Source organism: Ambystoma mexicanum, chromosome 6p, assembly GCF_040938575.1.
Source record: "Ambystoma mexicanum isolate Mex_15411 chromosome 6p, UKY_AmexF1_1, whole genome shotgun sequence".
Lineage (NCBI taxonomy): Eukaryota > Metazoa > Chordata > Amphibia > Caudata > Ambystomatidae > Ambystoma > Ambystoma mexicanum.
The window spans coordinates 1085865002-1085892002 of record NC_090935.1 but is presented as its reverse complement, the minus strand read 5'-3'; the positions used below and the strand labels follow the sequence as shown (position 1 = coordinate 1085892002).

The window sequence follows — 27001 nt, the reverse complement described above, 5'->3', positions numbered from 1 at the left end:
AGAACTCTTGATGTCAATGTATGCAACCCCTATGGGCATGTAGGTCTGAATTGGAGATAGTCATTTTCAATGGATTGTGTCCTCCCACGGATATCTGCAGTGTTGTTTGTTGGGCTGGGGCCAGCTCCTTTGGCTATGGTCACTTGGTGCCTGTAATACTTGTGATTTGCAGGGCACTTCAGTGGTGGCGGCAATTTGAATGCATGCTGGTGAGGTTGTCCCTGAAACCCCCCTTTCCTGTGATCCTAAGCAGAGGCATCAGAGCAAAGGGGTAGAATGTAAATCTACAGCACATGACCGTTCAGGGTCTGGGGCTGACTGAGAGCAATGTCCGGTCATCAAATTGGAAAGAGCTCTATGCTGTCCTTCTTGCTGCCCTGGAATTTGCCTGATTATTAAGTGCAGAAGTTGCTCTGGTCCCATGGACAACCTGGTTTCCAGGGCATACATCAGCTCACAGAGGGGTACGAGTTTGATGCCCTTGAAAGGAATTGGCCAAGCCCTCCTGTCATGCAGAGAATGACATTTGATCTTGCTTCAACCGGCCTTCAAATCAGGAGTAGAGCAAGTTCACACGAATACCTTGAGCAGAATTTTCCCATCCTCATGCCTTGGAGCTGGGGCTGTTGAGAGATGTTTGTTCTAGGTTCATAACTCTTAGTCACCCAAGTCTGCCAAACACCCTGAGTGGGTTCTTCCACTACGCCCTCTTTCTCTTTCAGGTGGTGTCATATCTCGTTACTGGCAATGTTGGACCATTGTCAGATAGCTTGGAGACTGAAAGGATGGCAGTGTATCAATGATGAGATGCCAACTTGCTCCCAGTAGGGCGCTCAATGAACCATTCGGCTTGAAAGAGGACATTTTGCTTCCCATGGGTGTTCTTTTTGGGGAGGTAGATCTAAAAGAAGTTCATTCCTTGGATGGTGGGCTTGTCTATTTTAGTGCAGTTCCCCTGGGGTCCTACTCTCAGCAGGCTGAGTAGGATCGTGATCTCTCGAGCTGAGGAAATTGCTCAGTATCCATCCCTGCAGGCAGTCAGTGTATGTCCACTAAAGGGGGATTTACGCTTCATGGGCTGCGTTTAGGGGAATTTCACTTTTAGGGTGGCGAGTGTGGAATGCATTAACCACTCAATGATGTTCCCTAGAATATAGCACTTGATGTGCTGCAGTTCTGTTGCATGTGGTTTCTGTTGTCAATATCTGTGACACTACTTCGTGTTTCCTGTTTTTTTGTTCTGAGATGAATAAGAGGGGTGAGGGTGTAGTTCTCTGATTACTTACCGCGAGTCTTCCATACTCAAGTGCTAGTTTTCTTCATCCCAGCACTACTACCAAACCTTGAAAGCCAGGGAGATATTGAAGTGGGTGGAAAACATCTGGCTAGTGTCCAGGAGGATACCCTGAGGGGGATAAATTGTATACCCTTCCCAGAAGAGAGTTGCAAACAATATTATATTTGTTACTGAGTATTGGGATATCCGTCTACGGGTGCAGGGGGCCCTAATTTCTTAGGATTGGGATGAGGAAGAGTGGGACTCAGGGAATTGAAGTAAACTGGTAAGTAACCAGTTTACTTCAAGCTATCTCCACCCCTGGCTTTTGTTTTCACATTGCACTTCAGATCTCACCCCTTCATTTATGTCCCATTTTAACTTTTGCTTCTTTGCTGTTTCATATTGAGCACTTGCTGTCTATTGCTGATGTAGAGCACTGCAAATGGACCTTTGATACATCACCTGCCCCCTGCAAACCCCTGTAGGCTCAAACTGTCCTGTAGGGCAAGTGGGGAATGTCCTAGGGGTGGACTCAACAGGTGGAACAGTTCTTTGGGCCAAAGGGGGCCGATTTGCTCATTATTACACTGCGCAGCGGGTAGTTTTGACCAACGTTACGGATAAAATGGGTTAAAATGCCCTAAATGTAACATATTTCTACCGAAAAATCCCCTCCGTTGTTATTCAAGTAGTTTCTCATGAAAAGTTACAAATTGCCATTTATAATAGTCAGGTTCTTTTTCATTGGTGCCTGTCTATGTGCCAGTCCAACCCCTCCCCACCACCTCAGGAGGGGTGGGGGGGGAATAGCACTATGAAGAAACCACTGGTGAATATCACTGAACATCTGCATACTAAGGATTCTATTTGGTTGCAATGGCCTTTAACACTGCAAATCTTGACGGTAAGTGTCCGGACCAGGGTGTGCAAAAAAAGATGAAGAGACTGCAATGACCAGTGGGCCTTACGTTCTAATGAATATGCTGGTTAGAATGACATAAACCCAGTTCTACCGAGGGACATTTTTTCTAATGTACAGCCTTGCAAGCATTCACTCAAGACTCTCCAATGCTTAGCTGATAATAATTGGTCGTGTTGCCCATAACTTAGAAATGCCTTTGCACATCACCAAACAATAGTTCCGTTGTCATCATCACCGTTTGCCCACCCATGACCCTCCTTGACAGATGCATTTCCCTTCTCATCATCACTGTTAGCCCACCCATGACCCTCCTTGACAGATGCATTTCCCTTCTCATCATCACTGTTAGCCCACCCATGTACGTGCTTCACAGACGTTTTCCATTTGCTTTTTTTTTTTAAAACTATTATTAAGGTGATATCTGAATAGTCCACCTTAAAAGGGGAGATTATCCCTGATTAAATACCTATATCCAATTCTTTGCAAGATGGCGGCTGTTTGTGTTACACAAACGAAATTACAAGAGACTTAATTTGCATCGTGGCAAGTGCCTCATGCAGCATAAACTGGATAAATGTGTCAATAAGAGTGTTGAGTTACACGTGCATGTCAGTTCTCGTGTAATTCAGATTTAACTCATGTGTCTGTCGAAGGTATACAGTGTCATCTAGAACGTTCCTTCCGTGCCATTTGTAGTGTAGGTTTCATGTGAGTTCCTTGGCAGGAAATGGTCGGGTGCATAAACAGCAGCCACCACACCACAAACCTTTGCCTAACGCTGGCTGTGGCTTGTGGGTAGTGGAACATATCTGTAGAGGGCAATAGTTTTAATGTTGCTGTAATTTAAAATTGTAATGAATGCACTGAAAGGGCTCTGATATCTCTCACCAATTCCGTGCCCACAATCTCAACAATGCCACTCTCTCCTTTCCACATACCAAATTCCAAATTCCACATTCTCATTCCACCTCACCCGCACAGACAACTCCCTTCTTCATCCCAGAAAAGTTTGGGATCAGACAGTCTCCTTCTTGCCCTTCTCATCCTCATTCTTGCTGAAACCCACCCCCATGCTTTCCCTTTCCTGAGCGGCATCGCCCATTGCAACCACCGTCTTCTGAGGGCTTTGGAATAGTCTGGCGTGCTTCCAGAGTTACCCCGCTATCGTTTTGACAGACGTTTGGCAACTCTCTAGCACTTGCATGAGGTCAGACTTTCACTTTGCCATTTTTATTTTAATGTACCTTTATTTGGCTTTTTTCTAGCACCATTTTAGGACAGGGTTTCTCTTGTTCAATAGATCTGTATTGTACATTTTGCGCCTGAGAATGTGATTCGCAGTGTCTTTCTTGTCAATGCCCACTCTCTCGGTCTGCCGTAGTATTATTATTATTGAAGCTGCACATGGCTCCATGAGCAACGGCTCTCAATTCCTCATTAGTTATAGTTCTATTTTAGTTGTCAAGCCATTTACTACCTTAAACTCCTCGCCTTCTGCATCCACCTGCTTGTACTCATCCTCCTTAATAGCACTTTTTTGAACAATAGGGACTTGTTCCAATTCCCTCTACTCATGCACTGTCACCATTCCCCTCTCTCCAGACAACTGTGATGAACAGTCTGCTGGTATGTTTTTCACACTTGGCATATACCCCACCTCCAATATGTGCTCTTGACATGCATTGGCTTATAGCCTAATGAAGGATGATATCATTTCCAACGCCTTATTCCTTACAATCTCCCTCAGCTGCTAATGATCTGCTTTTACTTCAAACTGTGTCCCCACCTCAAAGGTCCTACATTTCTGATCACTCATCTCACAGCTAAAATCTCCCTTTCCATCACTGCATATGCTTGCTCTGCCCCTCTCAATAACTTTGAGTCAAATGCCATAGTCCCTGCCCCATCGACTGTGGCATGTTTGTTGACTGCCAATTAGACCGCACAATGGCATTATGGGCAATTTGGGCGGGTCTTCCCCAATAGAAGGTACACTGTGTTGGGCATTGTCCAAGAGCAACTTTGTTTTATAAAATTGTTCAGAGCACTGATGACCTCGTGTGACTCTTTCCCTCTCTTTGCAAGGCTGTGCAAATGTGTGCGCTACTGAAAACATTCCTTATTCACTTAGAAATATTTTCGTCCATCCCTAAAAACAGTACAAAATACTCCTGGGTGTAGACGTTGATGTATTTGTGATCTCTTCCACTGAGAACCCTCCATGGTCTTAAGCCGCTGAATGAAAAACACTGCCGGCATTATACCAATTGTTGTGTCTTACCTGATATTGTCTTATGCTAGTTTGCACCTAACTACTATTGCTGCTGCCACAATCACCACTAGACCTTACCTGACGTTAGTTGCCGCTCCCTTCTACTACCGCTACAGCCAGAATAGCCCCGCTATACAATAGTCGATCCACACTACTGTCACTGATCCCGGATCCAAATCACACAATGTACCTTAGTAAGAACCAAACAGCCACCCTACCATACCTCCTCATACCCTTAGTACACCTTGCCATCTCTACCGCTGCCATAACTATGTACCCTGCAGAAAATGCACCTTTTCCAACCTCAGAAAGAAACACCAGACTATGAGCCAGACTACCCTGCCTCTACGAGCCTATCTACCATAACAAGAGACCCACCTCGCAACACACTAAAACCCGCCCGAACCAAACCACACCCTGCTACAACTCCACCCAACCCAAACTCATCCCTATAACAATCCAGGACACACCCAACTCTACCACTATATCCAGAGCCTTGATCAACGCGAGATCACTAGTGGCCCACGACACAGAAATAGCAGACACCTTATCCTCAAACAATCTCGACCTCCTAGCAATCACAGAATCATGGCTGCACGAAGCAGCAGGCCCAGCACTTTCAATAGCCATTCCAGAAAATTACCAAATAATCAGAATGGACAGGCCCAACAAGAGAGGAGGTGGCCTAGCCATCATAGCCAAAACAAACCTCGAGCTAAGACCACTGCCTCAAGCGCCTCTCAAATCCTGCGAGCTCCTAGTAGCCAAACTGCCTATCTCCAACTGTCGCACCTTAACCATTTATCTAATATATAGGCCACCTGGCCCCATTGGCTCATTCGAAGCAGACCTATCCAGCCTCCTAGCTAACAATATAAAAGACACCTCCCAAATATTATTGCTAGGCGACCTGAACCCTTTGGTTAAATGACCCTGATGACCAACCAGCACAAGCCATAGCCAACATGCTAGATGAACACGGCCTAATCCAAAGAGTGCAAAATCTCTTCAATTAAAGAATCGAAACATCTAGCTCCAACACCAGAGAACTATTCGCTATACTAAGGGAACTAGAATCTCCATACCCCCACCAGACAATATAATCAAGGACAAAGCATGGTGCACCAGCGTCCAAAACGCCCTAACTAATAAAATCAAAACTCTCCAAACTAAAATTGCACTAAAAAAAGACTCCCTCACCACCAATGAAGTATCTCCCAGCAACCACGCCAAAACAACCAACCCTCCAGGCCAGAATCTCTTCAGGTTCACCAAAATATCTATCCCAGAAACAGAAAGAGTTATAGCCTTACTTAAACCATCCAACTGCAAAGGCAACAACTGCCCTCCCCAGATAATCAAGGATGCTGCCAGGGACCTAGCCCCCTTTATAACCAAGCTGATCAACGCATCCTTCTCTTCCAACACCATACCAAGCAACCTCAAAGAATCTTGGGTCTTGCCTCTCCTCAAGAAGCAAACCCTAGACCCTGCTATTCCCACCAATTACAGGCCCATCACCACGGTGCCATTCCTGTTAAAGATAATAGACAGAGTAGCATACCTACAAATTCAGCAATATCTTGAAACTCACAAACTATTAGGCACCCGCCAATCGGGCTTCAGACCGCAGCACGGTACTGAGACAGCCCTAATTGATCTTAAAACCCAGATCAATGAGATCAACGACAAAAGGAACACGGCCATGCTACTCCTCCTCGACCTGCCGGCAGCATTCGACCTGGTGGATCACGCAGTCCTATGCGAACACCTGGCCTCAGCTGCCCACTTCTCGAAAGAGGCCATAGCCTGGATCCAATCATTCTTGGACAATCGAACCATGAGGGTCTTCTCTACCCTAGCCTCAGCAGACCCCATCAAAATAACTTGCGGGGTACCCCAGGGTTCCTGCGTCTCTCCCACCCTCTACAACATTTTTACCAAGCCCCTATTTGACAAGTTGGACAGACTAGGTGTCTCATATACTAATTATGCAGATGACACCCAGATCCTCATACCCCTTTCGGGTCTTTCGGGCAACTTCGACTCAGATATGGCCTTGGTAAACAAAATATATCTCATCATTCAGGCATGGATGGCCACACACGGCCTATGCCTGAATGATGAGAAAACCGAAATCCTGCTCCTCGGATCCAACACTAATCTAAAAAAACTCAGCTCCAATTATAAGGCCTTCAACATTGATGGCAACACCATCCCAGTGGCCAAAACAGTGAAAACACTAGGCTTTCACCTTGATGCAACCATGTCACTAAAAAAACAAGTCAACTCACTAGCATCCTCTACCGCCTACACATGCAAGCTAATCAGGGCAAGTAGAGCCTTCCTCACCCAGGCTAGCTGCATCATCATTGCCAATGCCCTAATACTATCCAGACTTGACTATTGTAATGCCATGTACCTAGGAGCCAACAAATACATAACCAACAAACTACAAACACTACAAAATAACGCTCTCAGAACAGCCCTTAACCTACCCTCCAAGGAACACATTTCCAACAAAAGGAGAGAACACAAATGGCTCAAAATCTCTGACCGCATCTCTCTCAAAACGGCATCACTCACTTTCAAATGCTTAAACAATGCAGCCCCCCCCCTATCTCGCATCCAGAATAAAGAAAAAAACCTCCACCCGCCCCACTAGATCAATTAGCTCCTACTGCCTGCAGGTACCCAATTTCAGACAAAATAAAACCGGCGGCAGTAGCTTCCCTGTCTCGGCAGCCCAACATTGGAACGCCCTCCCACTCAACGTTAGGACAGACCAATCCTACTATAGCTTCAGGCGAAACATCCTCACCTGGCTGCGGTCCAAAGATCCCCATGACTAACCCTGCCACCTCACCTGCCCATGCCTTGCTCAAACCGGACTGTTATGCACAGCATGAAATATGTAAATATGTAAGTTCAACCGTACTGTCTCTATGCACAGCACTAAAAATGTAAATATGTAAGCAATTTATTAACTATATGTATATATGCACATTCCTCGCATTGTAATGCTATGCATCTTTCTCATGTGTGCCCTATCCTGCAACTAGGTTTTTATGTAATCCTACCTTCCTGATCTCAGTTGCACCCTGTTACCTCTGGGTTTTGCGCGCCATACTAAATAAATAAACAAACAAACAAACAAATAAACAAACAAACAAATACTCCTTCCACCACCGTGTTCTTCGGTTGCTTGCACTCTGGCATAATTTCATTGCTGATCTTTGCCTGTGACACATAGGGCATTGTACACATTTTCACCAGCCTCATTTGTTTCCTCTCTTAGAACATTGGCACACTTGAGGGGACTCTCTACCCTTTTCACTACTATCAGTACCTTATACAAATTCCGGCCTGCTTGTACGACAATTCTTCTCTACGCTGCTTTCAAAGCAGTGAATCATGCACGTATCCCTCCCCGAGGCATTCGCCTGTTTGGTCTCAGAAGGTACCCGTACAAGTCTAGTGGTTGTGCCCCCTTCCACGCCTTCCCCTCCTTCCTGTCTGTGAATGCCAAAGTGGCATCTCTCTAAAAATACACCCATTTTAGGATCGTGGTGTTTATCTAGCTTCCTAATAGAGACTACATACACGTGTTTGCCATCCTTCTTTTCCCTCGACTCAGGTAACTACTCAAATACACTCTGTCTTTCCTTGCCTGATCAATGCATGTGAAGTGATTTCCTTATGTCCGCAATCATTCTGGGCCCACATAGTGCACATATGAATGTCGGAAGCCTGCTTGCAAGGAACGGCTTGTTCTTCCAGTGCTTCTGCTGCATGGCTTGTCTGTTAATGGTAGGATAGCCACAAGAGGTGGGACACTTTTGACTGTATATGTTTCTAAAGTTCCATACTCACCGTACCGTACTTCTATCATTGTCTATTCTGCCTGAACATTTCACACTTCGGTTTTCTTTCCACACCAGTATCGAACTAGACACCCAACACGTAACTTCAGTGGCAGTAGAAATGGATGCGTAAATTCATCCAAGGCCACTGGCAACCAACTTGGTGTACAGAATGATCCCTATGCCAGTACCCAAGTGGACGCCCCTGCACCTTCAAATTCTCATGCTAGACCTGGTGCGGTGCCGTGTTTGATGGGTGATGTGGTTTGGGCTTGCTCAGTGGTCAGCTCAGCCTTTTGACCTATGATGTTTTCTGTCCAGTCTGTTAGATTGCACATCTCTCGTGGTAAGTCACAAGTGCTTGAATACTGATCTGCTTTTGTCCACTGTCTTGGCAGGTTTTTATTCTTAAATGCTCATAGCTTTAGGGTACCCTTCCCCTTGGCACCCTGGCTTTCCTGTGTGATCCATGTACTACGAGGCACTGAGCACCACCCATGTTGCTGGGTGCCCTGTGGCATGGATCCACAAGCTGTGGTCTCTGCATCATTTGCTGCATATCAACTGCACAGTGTGGCTGAGTGAGGTCACTTATGGCACCTTAAATATGGACCGCTTTACCTCGTGTGTGGCCTGTGCGGTGTGCACGCCCCTTTGCCCCTAATTGGGCCTCAATGTTCCACATGCGTCCCATACCAGGCATTTCTCCCCATTCACCATCTGTGGAGAAGAGGTACCTGGACTATTGCACTGGTCTGTTGTTCCTGAGGACCACAACCACCTCTTCCACGGGTGCCGACAGTGCAAAAGGAGTTCCTCTTTTCTTATTGGTCACCTGCACCAGGCGCTTGTCACCAATCTAATGACTGTACTGACACCAATGGTCATTTTATTTCCTTCATTTAAACTAAGGTTATGAGTGCTATAAGTGTGTGGAAGTAGGATACTGTTATGACACCATCTCAGGTAGTATGCTCAAAGGATACACTGTCAAGCTGCCATGCAGATCAGGTTACTTTATTCAGTTAATTCAGTCCATCAGGTCTCATCAGGTACAGACATAGGAACCCACTGGCTCCCACCACCCAGGCTCACATCTTTTAGCTGCCTAGGGTGGAACTCCATTCTCACACAAACATTCCAATCCTTCAGCTAAGATTCCACACATGACATCACTCCTTACATACACCTCATACAAGTAGGATACATGCACAGGGAGGAATGCCAGTCACAACAGATACTAACACAGAGGTTTCATGTTTGGTGTCATAATCTTTTATTCAAATGAAAATAAGGGAAAAACCTACCTGGCCCTATTACTAGGAGGGGTTTCCCTGCCTCAAACTGAATACTGACGACTCTGTCAGGATGTCCGTCTAATTCACAATAGTCCACCATCCTGTGTCAAAGTGCTTATTTGCATCCCTCACACAAGGGGTAAAGGGACTTCTTGGTGCAGAGAAATGGCTCCCTCCCTCTGGACAATGTCCAATTGCAGGTGGGAACTTTGCTTGCGAGAAGGGCCCCCTTCTCCAGGTTTCACTTCCTCTCCAGGATGCAAACAAAAAATTCCCAAATTCAAATAAAGCAAAGATCAAAGTTCACAGTTGAAAGAAAGCAAGGTTCCACTGGAATATCAAGATTCCTTATTTCCCCAAAGTTATTCCCTGGAGAATGCCTGCCTTCTCAAGGTATCGTTGGCCTTGATGATTTTACAACGTCCAGGGAGTGACTCCCTTCCCTGTACCTTTCTTGGCTCATCTTCACACGGTATATACGATCAGAGAGTATGGCTTTCTTCCCTGATCTCTCTTAGTTTGCTCCAAGTGTCACAATGTCAGGAGGGGGAATTGGTTCTCTTCCCCTGATCTCCCTTCCAACTGTTCTTAAACTTTACAAGATCCTCAGGGGAATGACTCCTTTGCCCGGGTCTGATTTATCTTCCACAGTGTCCATGAAATGACTCCCTTCCTTGGAACTTCATTCGAATCTTCAGGATGCGGGTCCGAGACCTGTGTGGTTCTTTTCTTTATATGCAGTCGATCTGGTTCATCATCTTACCAGGTACTACGACTATGAAGATGCCATAGGTTACTCTTCATTAAAGGGTCCGGGACCAAGACCCGCAGATTTCTCCTTTCTTGACTCTGCAGACCTGGTTCACTATCCTGCCAGGTACTGTGACTATGAAGATGGCTTACATTGCATTTCATACAAAGGTGCGGGACCCCGACCCATGAGTTTCTCTCTTCTTGACTCTGCAGACCTGTTTCACTATCCTGCCAGTTACTGTGACTACTGTTGTGTAGTGACCAAATGGTGCATAGGCACAAAGCCTGCTGAGTTATGATAGGGTTAATGGCTTTTCGAAGTGCATACTGAATACTTACCGCTTTTAGTACATTTTGCTTTCACATAGTACAGTCAGTAGGCCTGAAAAGTTTGCTTGTTAAGGCCGTACCCAAGGTCTGCAGATTTTGGCTTTAGCTTTTCCCTGCTTTGCTGTGCGTAAACAGGTATGAGGTTGCGCCGACGGAGCTTTGACGCAGCTTTGACCTCGGTAACTGATAAGGATGCATACCAGATGCGCTTCCCAGCAGGTAGCTCAGCCTGTCTCTGAGGAGGGAGGGGTAGGAGGGTGTTGGCATCAGGATGCAAGACAGTACATTTCCAGCGCAAACAAGTTGCTGAGGTTTCTAGAAGGGGTTGCATCACAGTGATTGACAGGCACACTTAATAAGTGTGCCTGTCAATCACTTAATAACCTACACAGGGCAGCGAACTTGCATGGTGCTTACAAAGTCCTGTGCAGTCTGCAGAGCTTAGTGGCTATGTTATCCACTTATTGCTAAAAGAAATGCAAAATATAAAGCATTTCCTTTCTTCCTGAGTGAGTTTATTGTTTCAGCAAAATAGCAAACCTGTTAAGAGCAGTGTTGGTTTTGGGCTGGATCCCAGTGCACACACACACAGACATAGAACTATGAAGATGATTTTGGCAGCAGTTTGTTATGGATTGTGGGTTACAGACCCGCTCTCCATGTCTGTTCTGCCCTTTGGGACTCCCATCAACCTTCCCGGATCCCCGGATCTCCTCAGGGTGCTTTCCGGTTGAGAATTGGCTGTTCATGTGCTCTTTCTCCCTGCTCAGGACTTACCCGGCTTTTCCTGTGACTGTGTTGGTTCTGCGGCATTCCATATCTTCCAGGCTGCCCATTCTCTGCGCCCTGTATTCTGCCTCCGTCTCAGCTTCCATGATGATGAAGGGGTTGTGGCTGTTCGAGTTTCCAGATTCCTTAAGGGAGTGTCAGACAGACTGAACTGTCCTTCTTTCCTTTTTATTGTCAGTAGCTGTGTATCTTGCTTGAGGCAACTAGACCATTCTGTCTGGTTCCGCAGGGCCATCAGTATGGGTCTGTGCCTCTTCTTCGTAAAACTACTTAAAGGATCCATGTCCCTTAAGGAGTCTCCATTCTTCCTCGTCCCAGTATTCCCTTTACTATCATTTTACACGAACATATAGGAACACTAGGGAGTGTGCTGAGGAAGGTATATTAGGGTTAGATGGGCTGTGGGGATAACACGTTCTCCTCAGGGCATCACTAATCCCAGTGGCTGTTTGCATAGTCAATTCTTGATAATATCAGGGATATGATTGTAAGGGTTCTATGCAGAAAAGAGAGGTACAGGAGCGTCCTACAGGGAGTCTCGGAAGATAGAAGCACATCTTTGTGATAGCATTGAATTGCAGTCCTAGGGATAGTCCGTTGTCCATGAGCATTCCTGGGTTATTTATCACACTTGAGGTTTTCGGTTGGGTTCCCATGCCTGGCAGTCAGTCTAGTTGTGGGTTGGTTCTGTTGCCCTCTGGGGGTGAAACCATTATGTCTGTTTTGGCCGGCTTTAATTTTAGGTTGTTCGTCGTCATCCAGCAGTAGATGTCTGTAACTGTTGAGGGTATTGTTTGGTTCTTGGGTCGTGGTTATCTCCACGATCAGTTGTGTGTCATCTGCGTAGTTGTAGGCAGGCAGTCCGTGGGTTCGAAGGAACGGAAGTGGCAGACCTCGGGCTCATCCTCAGACAAACTGGCCTGCCGCCTACTACAAAGGCAATAGCGTCTCTCTATCCGCTCCAAGAAGAGGGCTCACATCCAAACTCGCATCTCTTGAGACTCTAACAACATGGCTGAACTCTTCAAAATCTGCGCAAGGAATTATCGAATCCATCTGCAGTCTACAGCTCACCTCTTCCTGTACTGCACTGGCCACCCAGTTCACCTTTAAAACTCAGGGCATTCTGACCATTCTCTCTCTTCTTCCCCCTTCTCCATTCCTCCCCTTGTCGCCCTGCCTCCCTCAGCTTCTCTTCCACCTCTGTTATGTTGTTTTTATGTTATTAAATTTCTAAAGCGCACGTTCGCTGGAGGCATCTTGGTGCTAAATATCTGATTAGAGAAGGGACACAGGAGAGCACTAAAATAAAAAGAGTTTTTAACAGACACCTGATTGCAAAATGGTTTTTCAGAACTCTAACCTCTCATGGCAGAGAGTTCCATAGCTTGGCGGCTGCTACTGAGAAAGCGTGGCTGCCAGTTCTGCTGACTTTAAAGCGCGGAACAACAAGAATAAAACTATCTTGCGAGCAAAGTGCCCGGGTGGCAACATACACCTGAAATTTGGCTCAGAAATTCTGCTCCTTGACCATATAAAGCCTGATAAACCACATAAAGAGACTTAAACTCAATACATTTTCTCACAGGGAGCCAATGAATGGTCCATAGGATGGCCGTAATATGTGTGCCATGGGAGATGCAGTGACAACTCTAGCTGCCAACTTTAGAAGTCGCTAAAGGCGTTGAATTAGATACAAAGGCTGAGCCAGATACGAGTTGCATTAGTTGATGCGATTAACAACCAGCGGGGCAACCACTGGGGCATGAAAATGCTTAGGAAGAAAAGGAAGAACCTTCCGCAAAATGTTCAACTGAAAAGAGCCTGCCTGGCAGGAGGCCCCAACCTGAGCCGCCATTGAGAGAGAGGAGCACAGCTTCACTCCTAAGTCTGACAGGTGTAGGAAAAGGTCCAATTGTAGATGGCCAGAAAGAAGGGGTTCACAGGGTGGTGGCCAATGGTGGGCCAGCCTCACAGATCTCCATCTTGTCCCCATTTAGTCTGAGGCAATTCAAAGCTATCCAACTCCCCATGGCCTCCAGACAACTCGGGAATTGAGATGACATATGACATATCAGTATGCAACAGATTCAGCCGAACGAGGATCTGCGGGTCTTCCGCATATGCATAGCATCACAAGCGTGGGAGTGGATGAGGTCCACTAATGGTTGCATATTTACATTAAAGAGAGTAGAGACAGAGCCAGGCCCTGTGGAACCCCACAAGAAAGAGGGACAGAGACTGAGCAGAAAGGGAAGAGAGAGTATTTGTGTCCTACCCCCTCCCACTCTCTCTACCTTCTCACCTATTACAATGGATGAGATATCTTGAGTAGTCCGCTCTATGAAGGTCTCATCCAAACAGGTGTCTCCCTGTTCTTCCAGAACCATTAAGGACAGCAACTCCTCCCTCGCTTCAGCTCTTGACGACCTTTGCAACCACTCCTTAGCATTTGGCTCTTTCCCCTCTTCTCTCAAGCAGTCCCTTGTGCACCTCCTCCTAAAAAAGCCTTCAGCAACCCCTCAAGTCCGGCCAACCACTGTCCTAGCTCTACTACACCCTTCCTTTGGAAACTCCTGGAGAAGTTGGTCATCCCCCAACTGACCCAACACACTGAGCTCGTTGGTTGTTTACATGACCATCATTAAGGATTCCAAGCATCCAGAGACATGCAAACTGCTCTGCTGAACACCCGTGAATAACTGCTCGCAAATATTGACTAACTCTCCTGCTGCTCTCATTCTCCTTGACTTCTCTTCCGCCTTTGACACAGTCAACTATTTTATCCTCATAAAGTGGCTCCAATATGCTTTTAGTATCTTAAACCGGGCACTGGATTGGTTGACCTCCTTCCTCACTGACCGCCCTTCCCATGCGCTCCTGGGCTCCTTGTCCTCCTCCACCACTCTCTCTACATGTGTTGTTCCTCGGGTCTCTATCCTCTCACCTTGGTTTTTCAACATCTACCTTGCAACTCTTGCTCACCTGATCTCCGCCTTCTATACTCATTTTCAGTTTTACGCAGATGATACACAACTCTTCTTCAAGCTCCCCTCTTCCACCTCTTCTTCCTCCTCTATCATCCCTGACTGTGTGTCTGCTATTCAGTCTTGGTGTGCCTCAAATGATCTCTGTCTTAATGCCAATGATATTGAGATCCTTCCTATCTGGACAACTGCTTCCTGTTTCCGTCCTGCACTCTGGCCATCCTCTAAGGGCTCACCTCCCTCTCCTTCCACGAAGGCCAGAAACCTTGTGGTCATCTTCGAATCCTCCCTCTCCTTAACTCCTCACATCTTGGACCTCACCAAGAAGGCCCATTTTTTAACTTCAATGTCTCTAGAGTTATGGTCCTCTCCAGGCTAGACTACTGGAAAATCCTTTTACTCAATCTGCCTCTTTCTTCGCTCCTCTTCAACTAATCCAGAATAGGGCTGCAAGACTTATGATTAGCCTCAAGCCATGGGATCGTTTAATCTCCAGCTCTAAAATCTCTCCACTGGCTCCCGATTGCTGCAACTATGAAATTCAAGACCCTCTGCATCATCCACAAGGCTCTCTGGGTCCTGAGACCATGCTACCTGCAACTCTCTCTCACTAAATACTCTCCTTCCAGATCCCTTCGATCTTCTGGCTCCAACTCTCTGCTGATCAAACGCTTCTCCAAGTAGAGAGCAGGGGGCAGATCTCTCTCCTCAGCTGGCTCCCTCCAATGAACAGCCTCCCTCTCTCTCCATCTTGAACCAGACCACCTCAAGTTCTGCAAACAACTCAAGACCTTTCTCTTCTCCTCCTCCTTCCCTCTCCACCTCCCATGCTAACCATCCCCTCTGTCATTGAGATTGGCGTCCTGGTCCCTCAAGAGTCCAATAGGGTCCTGACATTCGGCCCAATCGCCCCCAGCACCTCCCCTGCACTGTCCTCTGGGCCCACACCCGCCTGTCGAGTGGTTTGCCTCTGCTCTGCACTTACAGGTTAAGCTGTAGACCTCCCTCTTCGCCTGGGATGTCTCCGTCCATGCACTTACCTGTTGCCTCCCAATGGGTACCACTGGCACTTGCTTCCCTAGGAGACCCTAATAGCCCTTACCCTCACCCCACTTCCCCCTTTTTTCCTCTTTCTTTCACTGCACTTGCACGTTTCGAATGTCACAAGGCCTCGTAGGACCGCCATCCATTTCTATTTATTCTTAGTCAATTTCATTGTGTATTTGCTCCCTTGTTTCACTCCCCTCTGACTTGTGGTGCTTTAAAACCCTGTCTTGTTGTATGCACGCCTTATAAATATCCAATAAATAAATCAAGGGGGACAAGTAGATGTTTAGGAGTATAGGGGTCATCCCATATGGATAGGAGTGCAGATTGCGTTCCTCTCATTGGTCTGAAGCCAACTTGTGAGTGGTCGAGTATTCCATTTGTTTCAACCTAGTTAAGTTGGATTTTGTATACATGGTTCTCCAGTATCTTTGCCGGGTAGGGCAGGTTGGATAGAGGTCTGTAGTTGCTGGGATCTTCTGCACTTTCAGTTTCATTTTTTTTATCAGTGGTTTGATCTATGCAGGAGGAAGTATTGAAGGAGTTTGGTCCCAACCCCAGGGGCACTATTGGGTAGCGGCCTCACCTCCCTGGCCTCCTGGGGAGGATCTCCCCTTAGGTAAGAATCAATGACATCTGGGTATTTGTCACAGTGTCGTTAAAGTACTTTGGTACAGCTTAACAACTCTGTGTACACAGTCTCAGCATGTAATACCACTCTTCCCATTCCACATACCACATTCTCATTTCACCACACCTGTATATAGCTCAAGCAACCGCTGTCTCATATGTTTTGACATTTTGGTGCTCTACTTCCTTGCAATGGGGCCAGAGTAGATAGTTGCTGGTACAATATGCCTCCACTTGTACAGTTAGTAAATCCAGTTGACCAGACACAATACGTGTGCATCAGGTGGTTGCCTAGTATTACCTTTTTGGAGGTCAGCCATGTTTCTATGGGTCATACATTTCATGGAGTGCTTATGTTTTTAAATGTTTGCACATATTTGTGTGTATTTAGTCATGTTTGGTTTTGGGTCATTTAAGTTGTGCAGCGTGCCACTTATGTGTGAACAAAACACGTTGGTATAGACAAATAGAGAGGGTTGGCATGTTAGAAGCGGATTTAAATCCTTGGTGTTTTTGGCAGTAATGATGTGCATATCATCAAGCAGCCATTTTAATGTCAGGCACATCTCTATTATAAGCATTGGCCTGGTCATGCTAGTGTCAGTATGGAGACTGATTACATATGGACAGACACCAGAGCACAAGGATTGGAGTTCAGCACGAGGAGGAGAGTTCAGCACCAGAACATCCAAGAATGATTTCTTTCATTTTCCCTATTGTGTTCTATTCCTCCCCCTACCATGCTCATATGACCCTTTCATCTCTTGCACTGCCTACGCAACGCAGCAGCACACCCAACCAACCTCACTCCAGCACCTTACCACCTCACATCACCAACCCAACCTCACCCCGGCACATCACCCACTCAACCTCATCCTAACACCTCATCTAAAACTTCACCTCACCCACCCAAAATCACTACAGCACCCAATCGCATACCAGCACCTCACCAACCCAAAGTCACCCCAGCATCTCACCTCATCCCACTGCCCAACATATCCAGCAACATCTCAGTACTTCATCTCACACCACCATCCAACATATCCAACTGTATCCTAGCATCTTACCTCACTCCACCCACCCAAGTTCACCCCAGCAACTCCCCTCCCCATCACCTCACTCACACACCAAACCTCAGCCCAACAATACAGCCAGCCTTACCGAAGCACATATTCTCACCACCCCCAGACATCCACACAGTCATGCCCAAGCACTTCACCATATCCCACACCCCATTTTACCCCAGAACGTCAATCTACTTAACGCTGACCCGCCTTTACCCAAGAACATTACCTCGTCCTAATCACACTCTCTGACTCTTGAACCTCACACCACCACCACACAACCTACACTGCCCACCAAAACCGACCCGACAACCACACTATATCCACCAAACCAACATCACCACCTCAGCAACTTGCACCCACCTGCCCTAGTTCACCTGTGGACCCCATTAACTATGCCAAGTGCAACCCAGCATACATCACCCACCTCAACCTATCCCAGCCCTTCTCACTTCAGAAACTATAAGCCCTTGTTTTTGGAAGGTTCTGTGCATTTCCAACAACGGGGCACGGTTATGGCACGAGGCAAAACATGCCCCACCGCCTCACCTCTCCAGACCACCTCATCTCACTCCTGCACCTTGATCATCACTTCACCATGCAACCTCACCCGACTTCCTCTCCTCATGTACCACATCACCTTGCTCCATCCACCCCATCCACCACTCATCCCAACATCACCCTACAACATCACCACAAACACCTTGCTTACCCACCCAACAACGGCCACAACTTCATCTCTCCCAACACAGCCAACCTAATCCGACCACATCACCTCACATAAACCTCCTGAATCACTGAGAAAGCCTGACCCCACATGTGCACCCAACCTCATCCCACCAACTTACCTCAGCCCACTCACCCTATTGACCCATCCTTTCCACTTTACATCGCCCCATCAATCCCACAAAGCCACACAAAATCACACCAGCATGTCATAAGCTCAATTAACCCTACACACTTCACCCCAACAGCTTATTTTAAACCACCCCAAGGACACCTAGAGCCAACCTCAGCACACTCACCCCTCAAACCTTGCAGTAACACCTCATCCGATCATCTCCACTCACCCCAACTGAATCACCCACCCATCCATCCGAACCCCTCCACCTCAGTCTACCAACCACACCCACACAAAATCACCCCACATCACCTCAACCCTAGCTCAGTCTATCCACACACTATCACCCACCACAATACCCCCTAAAACTCACCCAAGCACTCCATCCAACTTAGCTCACCCCAAGCCCCCAACCAAATCTCGCTCACCCCAGCACCAGTGTAACCAGACCTCATTGCAGCACTCACACACCCACCCTACCTCACCCCAGCCCCCCTATAGCTCTTACTCGCCCACCTTAATTCAACTCAACACTGCCCCATAACCATCTTTCACTCCAGGAGTCAACTGAACCTAGCTCACTCCTGTGCCAATCTCAGCACAGAAAAGGGCCCCTTGCTCACCAAGGGACTCTAGCTCATACATTCACCCCAATAATCTAGCCCCCACACCCCAACAAGCAACCATGAATCCTTAGCACCATCCACATCTCATGCCACTGCCCACTCGCCAACCCTAGTTCACCCTCACTCCCTTATCCTAGCTCCCTTCAGTTAAATATCCCCACCCTCCATAGCAAGTATCCACACCCTCCCTAGCACACCCCAACACACACTACCTATAACTCATCCAAGCATGCTCAAGCTCACCACATCACGATAGCTCAACACATCCCTCCTACCCACCCACCCTAACTTACCCCAGAACCTCCAAGCTTGCACCAGCACCCCAGATCCACTTACCACAGAATTGAAGTTCACCCCAACAAGCCCCACACATCCAATTTGACTCCCACCTTCGAACACACCTACCCACCCTACCTCACCCCAGCACCACTCAAAATCTCACCCAGCACTCTCGACATAGACAACACATGCATCCAACGCACCCTAGCTCAATCCTGTACCCTCTCCCAAACCACCCTAGCTCACGCCAACATTGCCCAACCACCTCAGCACCGTAGCTCATTCCAGCAATTCTTAGCCTCACATCCACGCTTGCTCAAACAAGCAATCGCCTTCCACTCTTCCAATCTTACCACAGCAGCCCCCATTTACCCACAATAGCTCACCCCAGAACCAGCCCAAGTTCATCCCAGCAATCCACACCTATGTTTGTGTGCCTTAGCATACCGTTCACCCATCCCAGGTCACACTACCACACCCCACCCACCCAACTTCACCCACCACAGAAATCAGCAACCCCCACTCAACAACCCTGGCTCACTCCAGCAACAACCCTAGCTCATCGCAACAACTGCCACCTACCAACCAAGCTTACCCATGTACCCTATTCAGTGACCGAAGCTTACCCCAGCATACCCCATCCAACAAAAGTTCCCCCCACACCCCAGAAATCATACTCTTGTTTTGGAAGGTTTTGTGAGTTTTTGTGAAGAGGCAACGTTATAGGATGAGGAAAAGTGTGGGATTCTCCTGTAACTTCTCATAGGGCAAACTTTGTACTAACCTACAGCCCAACCCACTGGCAGGATTTATGTTGAACGTTTGTGAGGAGTGGGTGTGCGGTCCCTCAAGCATGCAGTCAAAGGTTTGGAGGAAATCTGTCCAGCAGTTTCTTTTATATCTGGGCAAAAGTTGTAAAAATGGTTTACCCAGTAATATCCACGGACTGACATATCTATTTTCGGGTAGTTGATTGGCTAACATCTAGCCACAAACTTGTGTTTGTGGAAATGCCATGGGGCACCTGTGTAGGCTAGGGTAAAGACCGGCAATCTGATTGGCTGGACAGCGGCTGAAATGTCCTGAAGGGCTGCTATTTCAGGCCGTTAATTTTGTCTAACAATCCTCGGGCCCCACCACGAGAATTTGCCCAAAAAGTGCTTATTCCTGGCTGCACGCTGGGGTTAAACACCACCTTAGGGAGGGGCGTGGGGGTACAATATGCTACCAGTTGTTTTATTTTAGCTAATGTTACGCAAGGGGGATCCACAGGCCATTAGCGCTCCAAAGTCCACCTCTGCTAACGTAAAGCATGGATCGCAAAGTTGTTTTGTTTGAACTACTTAGCATTATTCGTTTCTGAGTTGTGTAATTTCCGGTGTAACCTTAATTATGACATCCCTATCGCAACCAGTGCAGGAACTCTGAAGCCCAGCGGCTAGTCCAAGAAACTCGAAGATCTGTAGATAAGCTGAGTTCATGCATGCTTGGGACATGAATAGAGAAACTGACAACGCTTCACAGCCTGATCCAAATGGTATATATGCCTTGCAATTTAAAGACTTGTTTGTCAGGGTGAAAATAATTACTAATAAAAAGAGAACAGTCCAACGTGCATTAATCGTTAAAAAGCGTTTCTTGCAGGCTCAATATTAAAGGGATGTTTGGCATTTTAAATTGTGGGAATTCTTTTGTTCCCAAAATGTTTTTTTCTTTTATGCAAATCGCCAGTCTTGTGGCGAGATACTGAGTTGCGTGAACTGCCATGGGATCAGTATCTCGAAGTATTTAATATTTAATTTCAGATTATAGGAGGCAACCATTACAAATTGTGTTTCTCAGTTATTTAGCAGCCTCCAGTAAAACACTGCTAATGCGAATCGCCCTTTCCGCTGCATAGCGGCCAGAAGGACCAGTATCTAAAAAAGGCGCAAGAAGTTGTCGGATTTCTGTCATGAAAGCGTAAGAGTGGGGATACTTCTATTGGACGAACAGAAACTATGCTGACATGGAAAAAGCCTGATCTTCCAAGGTCATTTTTCGATCTCGCTTAATAGTTTCAGTTATTAACGTCCAATGACAGGTATCCCACCTCAGGCGTGTGTGGCTATTTGCTATGCAGTGAAGTTCCGGCGCAGGCGCTTTGCTTACCTGGCAAGGATGCTCCTCGCAGCGCGGGCGGGCACTTGCTTCCCGGTCGGATCGGCGGCCTCTCTCGCGCACGGTCTCTCTGCTTCTCCCGCGCTGCTGCAGCAGGGCTGGAGGGTGTGATCAAGTGGGAGGGGGCGGCCGCATCGCTGCACCTGCCTCTCTCCTTTATTAGGGATAGAGTGACATGGGCGGTTCAGAGGGGATACATTTAAAGCAGCCTCAGTTCTTCTTGTCTGATCCGGAGCATTCGGTGCCCTGCCACCCAGTGCCGCAGGGAGAGGCTCCGGGGCCGTGTTAATGGCCCCATACACGGCATCTGCCCTAGCAGGGGCAGTAGCGAGCCCTGCACCCGCCCCGCCTGGTTACCCCATGTGCCCATGCTTCCCCTTTGCACAATGCTACACTGCGGCATAGAAGGCCCAGATGATTCCATGAACGCCTCCAGATGGCACGGGCCCGGAGTCTGCCCCACTGGCACGAGAGGGCGCATCGCTGGAATCCCTTTTGGCTTATAGAGGGATAGAGCACAGTCCGGAACAATGCTGCGCACGCAGCCCGCACCTGTTTCAAGATCCAAGCATTTCATAACACGGAACAGTATAATGCGTGCGCGAGACACCCCCTGCAAAACGTGCACGCCGCTATGGGGGATGAAAAGTCTGCTAGAATACATTTGACAATCTAGAGTGCATTTGATTTTGAAATATTTGTAACGTGCACTTGATGAACTACATCCCAATTAAACTAAACCACGCTGAGAAAAACTTAAATCCCTTTATTCATCAATACTATTGCCCACCTAGCCAACTATTTAAATGGGAGGGCTTTCAATGCCCTGTTGAACTGATATAAAGATTTATGGCCCGAATTTCCAGTGGTAGGCTAGTCCATAATTTAGGGCCATAGACAGCAAATCTGCAGTCACCACGGAACACATTATTTGACCTAGGAATTTCCAATAGCAGCTTGTCATCAGAGCGCAGTAGCCGAGTCAGATGGCACCGCCGAATTTTCTTAGATAATTAAGAAAGAGCCAGATTGCTTACACACTCAAACACCAGGCAGAGAATATTACAATCTGTCTGGTCTTTCACCGTGAGCCAGTGCAAGGACCGGCGAAACTCCGAAATTGGGGAAGCCTTGCTCACAAAATCATCCTCACTGCAGCCATTTGGGCTTTTTGCAAACGATCCAGTTGAGTGAGTGGTATGCCTTCCAGCAGTCCATTACACTAATCTAAGCGGGAGTTCACCATAGCCCCCACCACCAGTGGGTTGACCTCCTGCTGGTTAAAAACGAAGGACCTATCGTAGTAAGCGCAGAGTGCCAAAAACAGATTGCACCTTTGCACTTAGCTGGGCTGATTATCCTAGATCCTCTTGCCATATACAGCCGAGGTTTTTAATTTTAGGTGCGAACAGTAGGTCTGCATCCAGAAGGCATGTAGGATCAGGGCACCTGGCATGAGTCAGAAGATGTTTGGGACCAAACAGAGCAATTTTATCGGCATTCAACAGAAGGGCGATTGGCAGACATCCATGCTCTCACCTTCACCAAACAGTTTTTGACTGTCCGAAAAGTCTATTTCACATTCCCTAGTTTTACAACCACTTGCTTGGGTGTCATGCGCGTAGGAATGAAAGTTGAACTTGTGAGTTTTAAGCAGATCCACCAAAGGACGCAGTTATACATTAAATAACAGGGGGGAAAGAAATGACCCCTGAGGGACTCCACATCCCTGTTGGAGCGGGGATGAGGTGAAACCACCCATCTTGACCAGTTGCAATCTCCTTGAAAGGAAGGAAGCAAACCATTTGCTGGCTTCGGTCGAGGTGATTCCGATCTCTCTGAGCCTTCTAAGTAAAATGTTGTGACCCACCGTACCGAAGGGTGCAGAGAGATCTAGTAAGACCAGGAGGGATAGATCCCCCTGATCTGCCACTTCAAGAAGATCATCCACACAGCCGTCAGTGCGGTCTCTGTTCGGGAACCGGTACGAAACCTGGTTTGTAGAGGGTCCAATATTGATTAATCGTCAATGAGCCCTCTACTGTTCCACCTCCAACTCTCTGAGGATCAGACGCTTCTCCAGGCACAGAGTGGGGGGCAGTTCTCTATCCTCGGCTGGGGCCTCCCTCTGGAACAGCCTCCATGCCTCTCTCAAACTTGAGCAGAACTACCTAAGGTTCTGGAAGCAACTCGAGACCTTCCTTTTTGCTTCTGCTTTCTCTATCCCTCTTCCTTGCTGATGTCCCTGTCTGCTGCGCATACTGGTTACCTGGCCACCCACTGAAGTTGCGGGACCAGGTTCCTGCATTGCATGACCAGTTGCCCTTGCACTGCCTCTAGGCCTCCCACCCACCTAAGGGACTGTATCTGCAACTCTACAGTCCCCAGACTCTCTGCTCTTACGAGCCACCTCCATGCTGCACTTACTGGTTACTTACACTCTCCCCTCCCTCATCCCCCCTGGCACTTCTACCCCCGTGCCCCACACTGAATGACACAAGGCCTTATAAAATCGTTCTTTTGTCCTCCTTTTGTCCTCCGTTGTCTTGTTGCGCCTAGAAACACTTGTTTACAGGCGCGCTATAAATTATTTATCATATCATATCCTATCAATGTATTTTTGATATTGAGAAGTTGCAATCCTTTCCAAAATGTTGGCAGGCCGGTGGAGGCCTGCTACTGGGCGGTAGTTTTTCAAGTCCCCAGGGTCCAAGTTGGACTTTTTCAAGAGAGGTGATACCAAAGCCTTTTTCAGTGCTAAGTATACAATCCCTGTTTATAGGGACTTGTTAACAAATCGTCTCACAAAATTGGGGCGATATCTGGCGCTAACCGTTTCGCCACCCTTGCAGGGATTGAGCATAGTAGATAATTTGTTGGTTTAACATTTTTTAGGAGGCCGTGATGTAATCTTCCGTGACTGCCGAGAAGGAGAAAGGTTCACCTTTAGAGGTAACCAAGGCTGCCATGGGGGGGTTGTTAAGAACAAATTCTCCCTCTGCCGGCAGAAGACTGCCGGCGGCAATATATATTTGATCTGTTCCATTTTTTCATAGAAGAAGTTGTTGAACTCATTGATCTGTTCCGCGAAAGCTTCCGTGGATGAAAAAATGCATTTAGGTTGCACAAAATTATTGATAATAGAGAACATTTCTCTGGGTTGATTTATTTAGCCCTTAAATATTTTTCTCAGAAATTCAGACTTTGCTAAAAATAGAGCATTTCTACACTCTTTGGACACCTTCTTTACTCTAGCTAGATTAGAAGTAGATCTGTGTTTCCTTCACTTGTGTTCAATACCTCTTAGCGCCTTTCCTTACGCAGATGGGAGAGATCTGGAGTGAACCAGGGTTTAGAAGTTCTTTTAGTCTTCCCCTGCCTCAGCTGGGCCACCTTGGAGCAGATGTTACCCATGATCGCTATACCTGAATCAAAGAAATGTTCAAACTCTTGAGCAGGATCCACCTGTTCCAATGCATTTTTAACCTCTAAGTCAATGATTTGATCTAGATCCTCTGGTCTACAAAACCACGCCTGTCTGATATTTGTAGTAGGAGCCGCTCCTGTATCCGGTAGACACAAGTGTATACAATCCAACGCAATGGCCCGACCAGGAGACAGATAAAATATTCATAACTCTAGTGCTTGCTACTCTAGATAAAACCACATCAAGACAATGACCACCTATATCAGAGACGGACGTTTCCAACAAAGTTAGGTCATGATTGCTTGTCAGCACCCAGAACACCTCTGGTCCGGAGTGTAACGAACGTCCATCCAAATATTGAAATCTCGAGACACAACAATTCTCTGTACTTTGCTCCTGAATCAATCAAAAACTAATCTAGATATTCGAGAAAGGTTTTGGCTGAACCTATAAACCCTATACCCCAGCACGATCTTAATGGAGCTAGTGCCCGATACCCATACAATGCAATTACCAATCTGGATAGATACATCCCAACTAAAGGCCTCTAAATGAGACATTTTAAGGTAGGTTCTTGAAATCACTGCCACCCTCTCCTTTTTCCTTTGTTCTATTAATAAATGGAGTGATCTAATTAACAGGCATCAACCAATGGAAAATTGCAGGTGACGAGTCTGTAAACCATGTCTTTGTAAAGAATAAATGTCTAGGTCCTGAGACGCAATAAGATCATGAATCTGATGAGAATGCCTAACTGCAGCCCTGCATTAAGCAGGGCCTCTTTAAGAGGAACTCTATTAGTTTCCCCCAAGGTGGAACCAGAGTCCCAGGACTCTTAGCTTATTAAGGGCACGGAGAGTGATATGTCCCATACCATTATCCAAAGCCAACAGGAGATTCCTTGTAAACACCAACGGAGCTGTTTCCCCTCTTCCCAATCCGCTCGCCTATCTATATTCCAGAAGTCCCTGCTGGATTAATCGGGCTGGAGGGGGGCAGCACTTCTTCCCGACCGCCGCACCAGGCCACAAACAGGTCTAAACAGGCTTCATGTCAGCGCTTTGTGCTGGCGCAATCCAATTAAAGCCTACGTCGCCACTCTATGACGCGGCAAGGAAGAATGCCAAAAAGCCATAGCGGGAAAGAAGTTCAGAGTCTTCTCGGTTATCGGAGCACTCCGTTCTCGCTATAAGTATTGATTACATAGTGCCCAATTCAAGGTGATTCAACACTAAAATATGGTTCCAATCAATTGTAGCAGCACAAACACACAATAAAAAATAATTTCCATGCAGCGACTAAAAGTAATATTAAAAGCGTATCTAAGGTTGCAATTTAAAATGTAACTGGGTTAGGTCAAAGTTTCAACATTAGTCCTAGCAAGCACTCTGTGCAGCCCAAGAGCAGCACTGAAGGCAAAGACGATTGCGATGCATGCCTGGGCACCTTCTGTGTTGTCTGAGCCCCCGAAGTCGCTTTTCGGATCCACCTGTTTGAATATACTTTCTGCACTCATAAAGTTTAATCAGAAAGGACCTGGCTGATATCAAGGCACTGTGTGAGCCCCATGCCCTTAAGTACCCTGGCAAGTACTTCCGACTCAACTGGTCTCTGTGGATTGTTCACTTATACAGTTCACGTTTATTCCTCTTCATGGCTAATACTTTACTTAACATTAATCTTCATTGTGCTATGCTCCCTTTTTCGTTGACACATGTTATGTTATGTTGATTTACACCACATACCGTTACCATTTGCATGGTCTCCAGCCACTCACGTGGCTCTGTCAGAGAGAGGACAGGGGAGGTTAGTGAGGGAAGAGGGCTAGGATAGAGGTTGTGCTCTTCTGATGATGCTTGCAGAACCAGGAGAAAGTGTGCTTTGATTGATTGCACATGCCTGTTGTGTCCGGTGAATGGTCCTGCGAATACGGCTGAATGCCATTGACACAAGAGCCATGTTGTGGCTTCGTCACTCCAAAGAAGTAACTGATGATATATGCCGATTTTGCTTGAAGGAGCTTGAAGGAGCCCGAATCCCTAGAACATTTAATAACTTAATGCACGACAATTACGGCAAAACGTATCCTACATCTTGGGAACTTCACTCCTGCGAGCCACGACTCTCGAGATTGGTGGTCTCATGCAATGGCAGGCAATTCCGTGAAACTATGCTGTGCGATAGTTGATTTCATCGCCTCTCTCAAATTGAAGGCTGTGGGTCAATTAACACAGATTGTGCCGCCCTAATCATGAAGCTAGATGGTACTTGAACGGTGGCTTTGGTCGTTCCTGTGTTTTTTTGCACTTATCTTTCTTACATTTTCTCTTGGTTTGGTCTTGTGTTAGCGTTTTTAGAGGAATACGTGACAAAAAATGTTTGTAATAAAAGTCTGATGTCACAGTGTTATGCTGAGACATATTAGACTGATGTT

The 27001-nt window shown here is 46.9% G+C and overlaps 1 long non-coding RNA gene across 1 annotated transcript in view; it reads right to left on the bottom strand.

Annotated features, from left to right (window-relative positions):
* LOC138510191 (uncharacterized) overlaps positions 1-21266 on the bottom strand; it is a 96555-nt gene extending 75289 nt beyond the window's left edge. The window contains exon 1 of the long non-coding RNA XR_011280340.1: positions 21132-21266. This is a non-coding gene — a long non-coding RNA (uncharacterized lncRNA). The remainder of the gene's footprint in view (positions 1-21131) is intronic.
* Positions 21267-27001: the final 5735 nt, after the last annotated feature.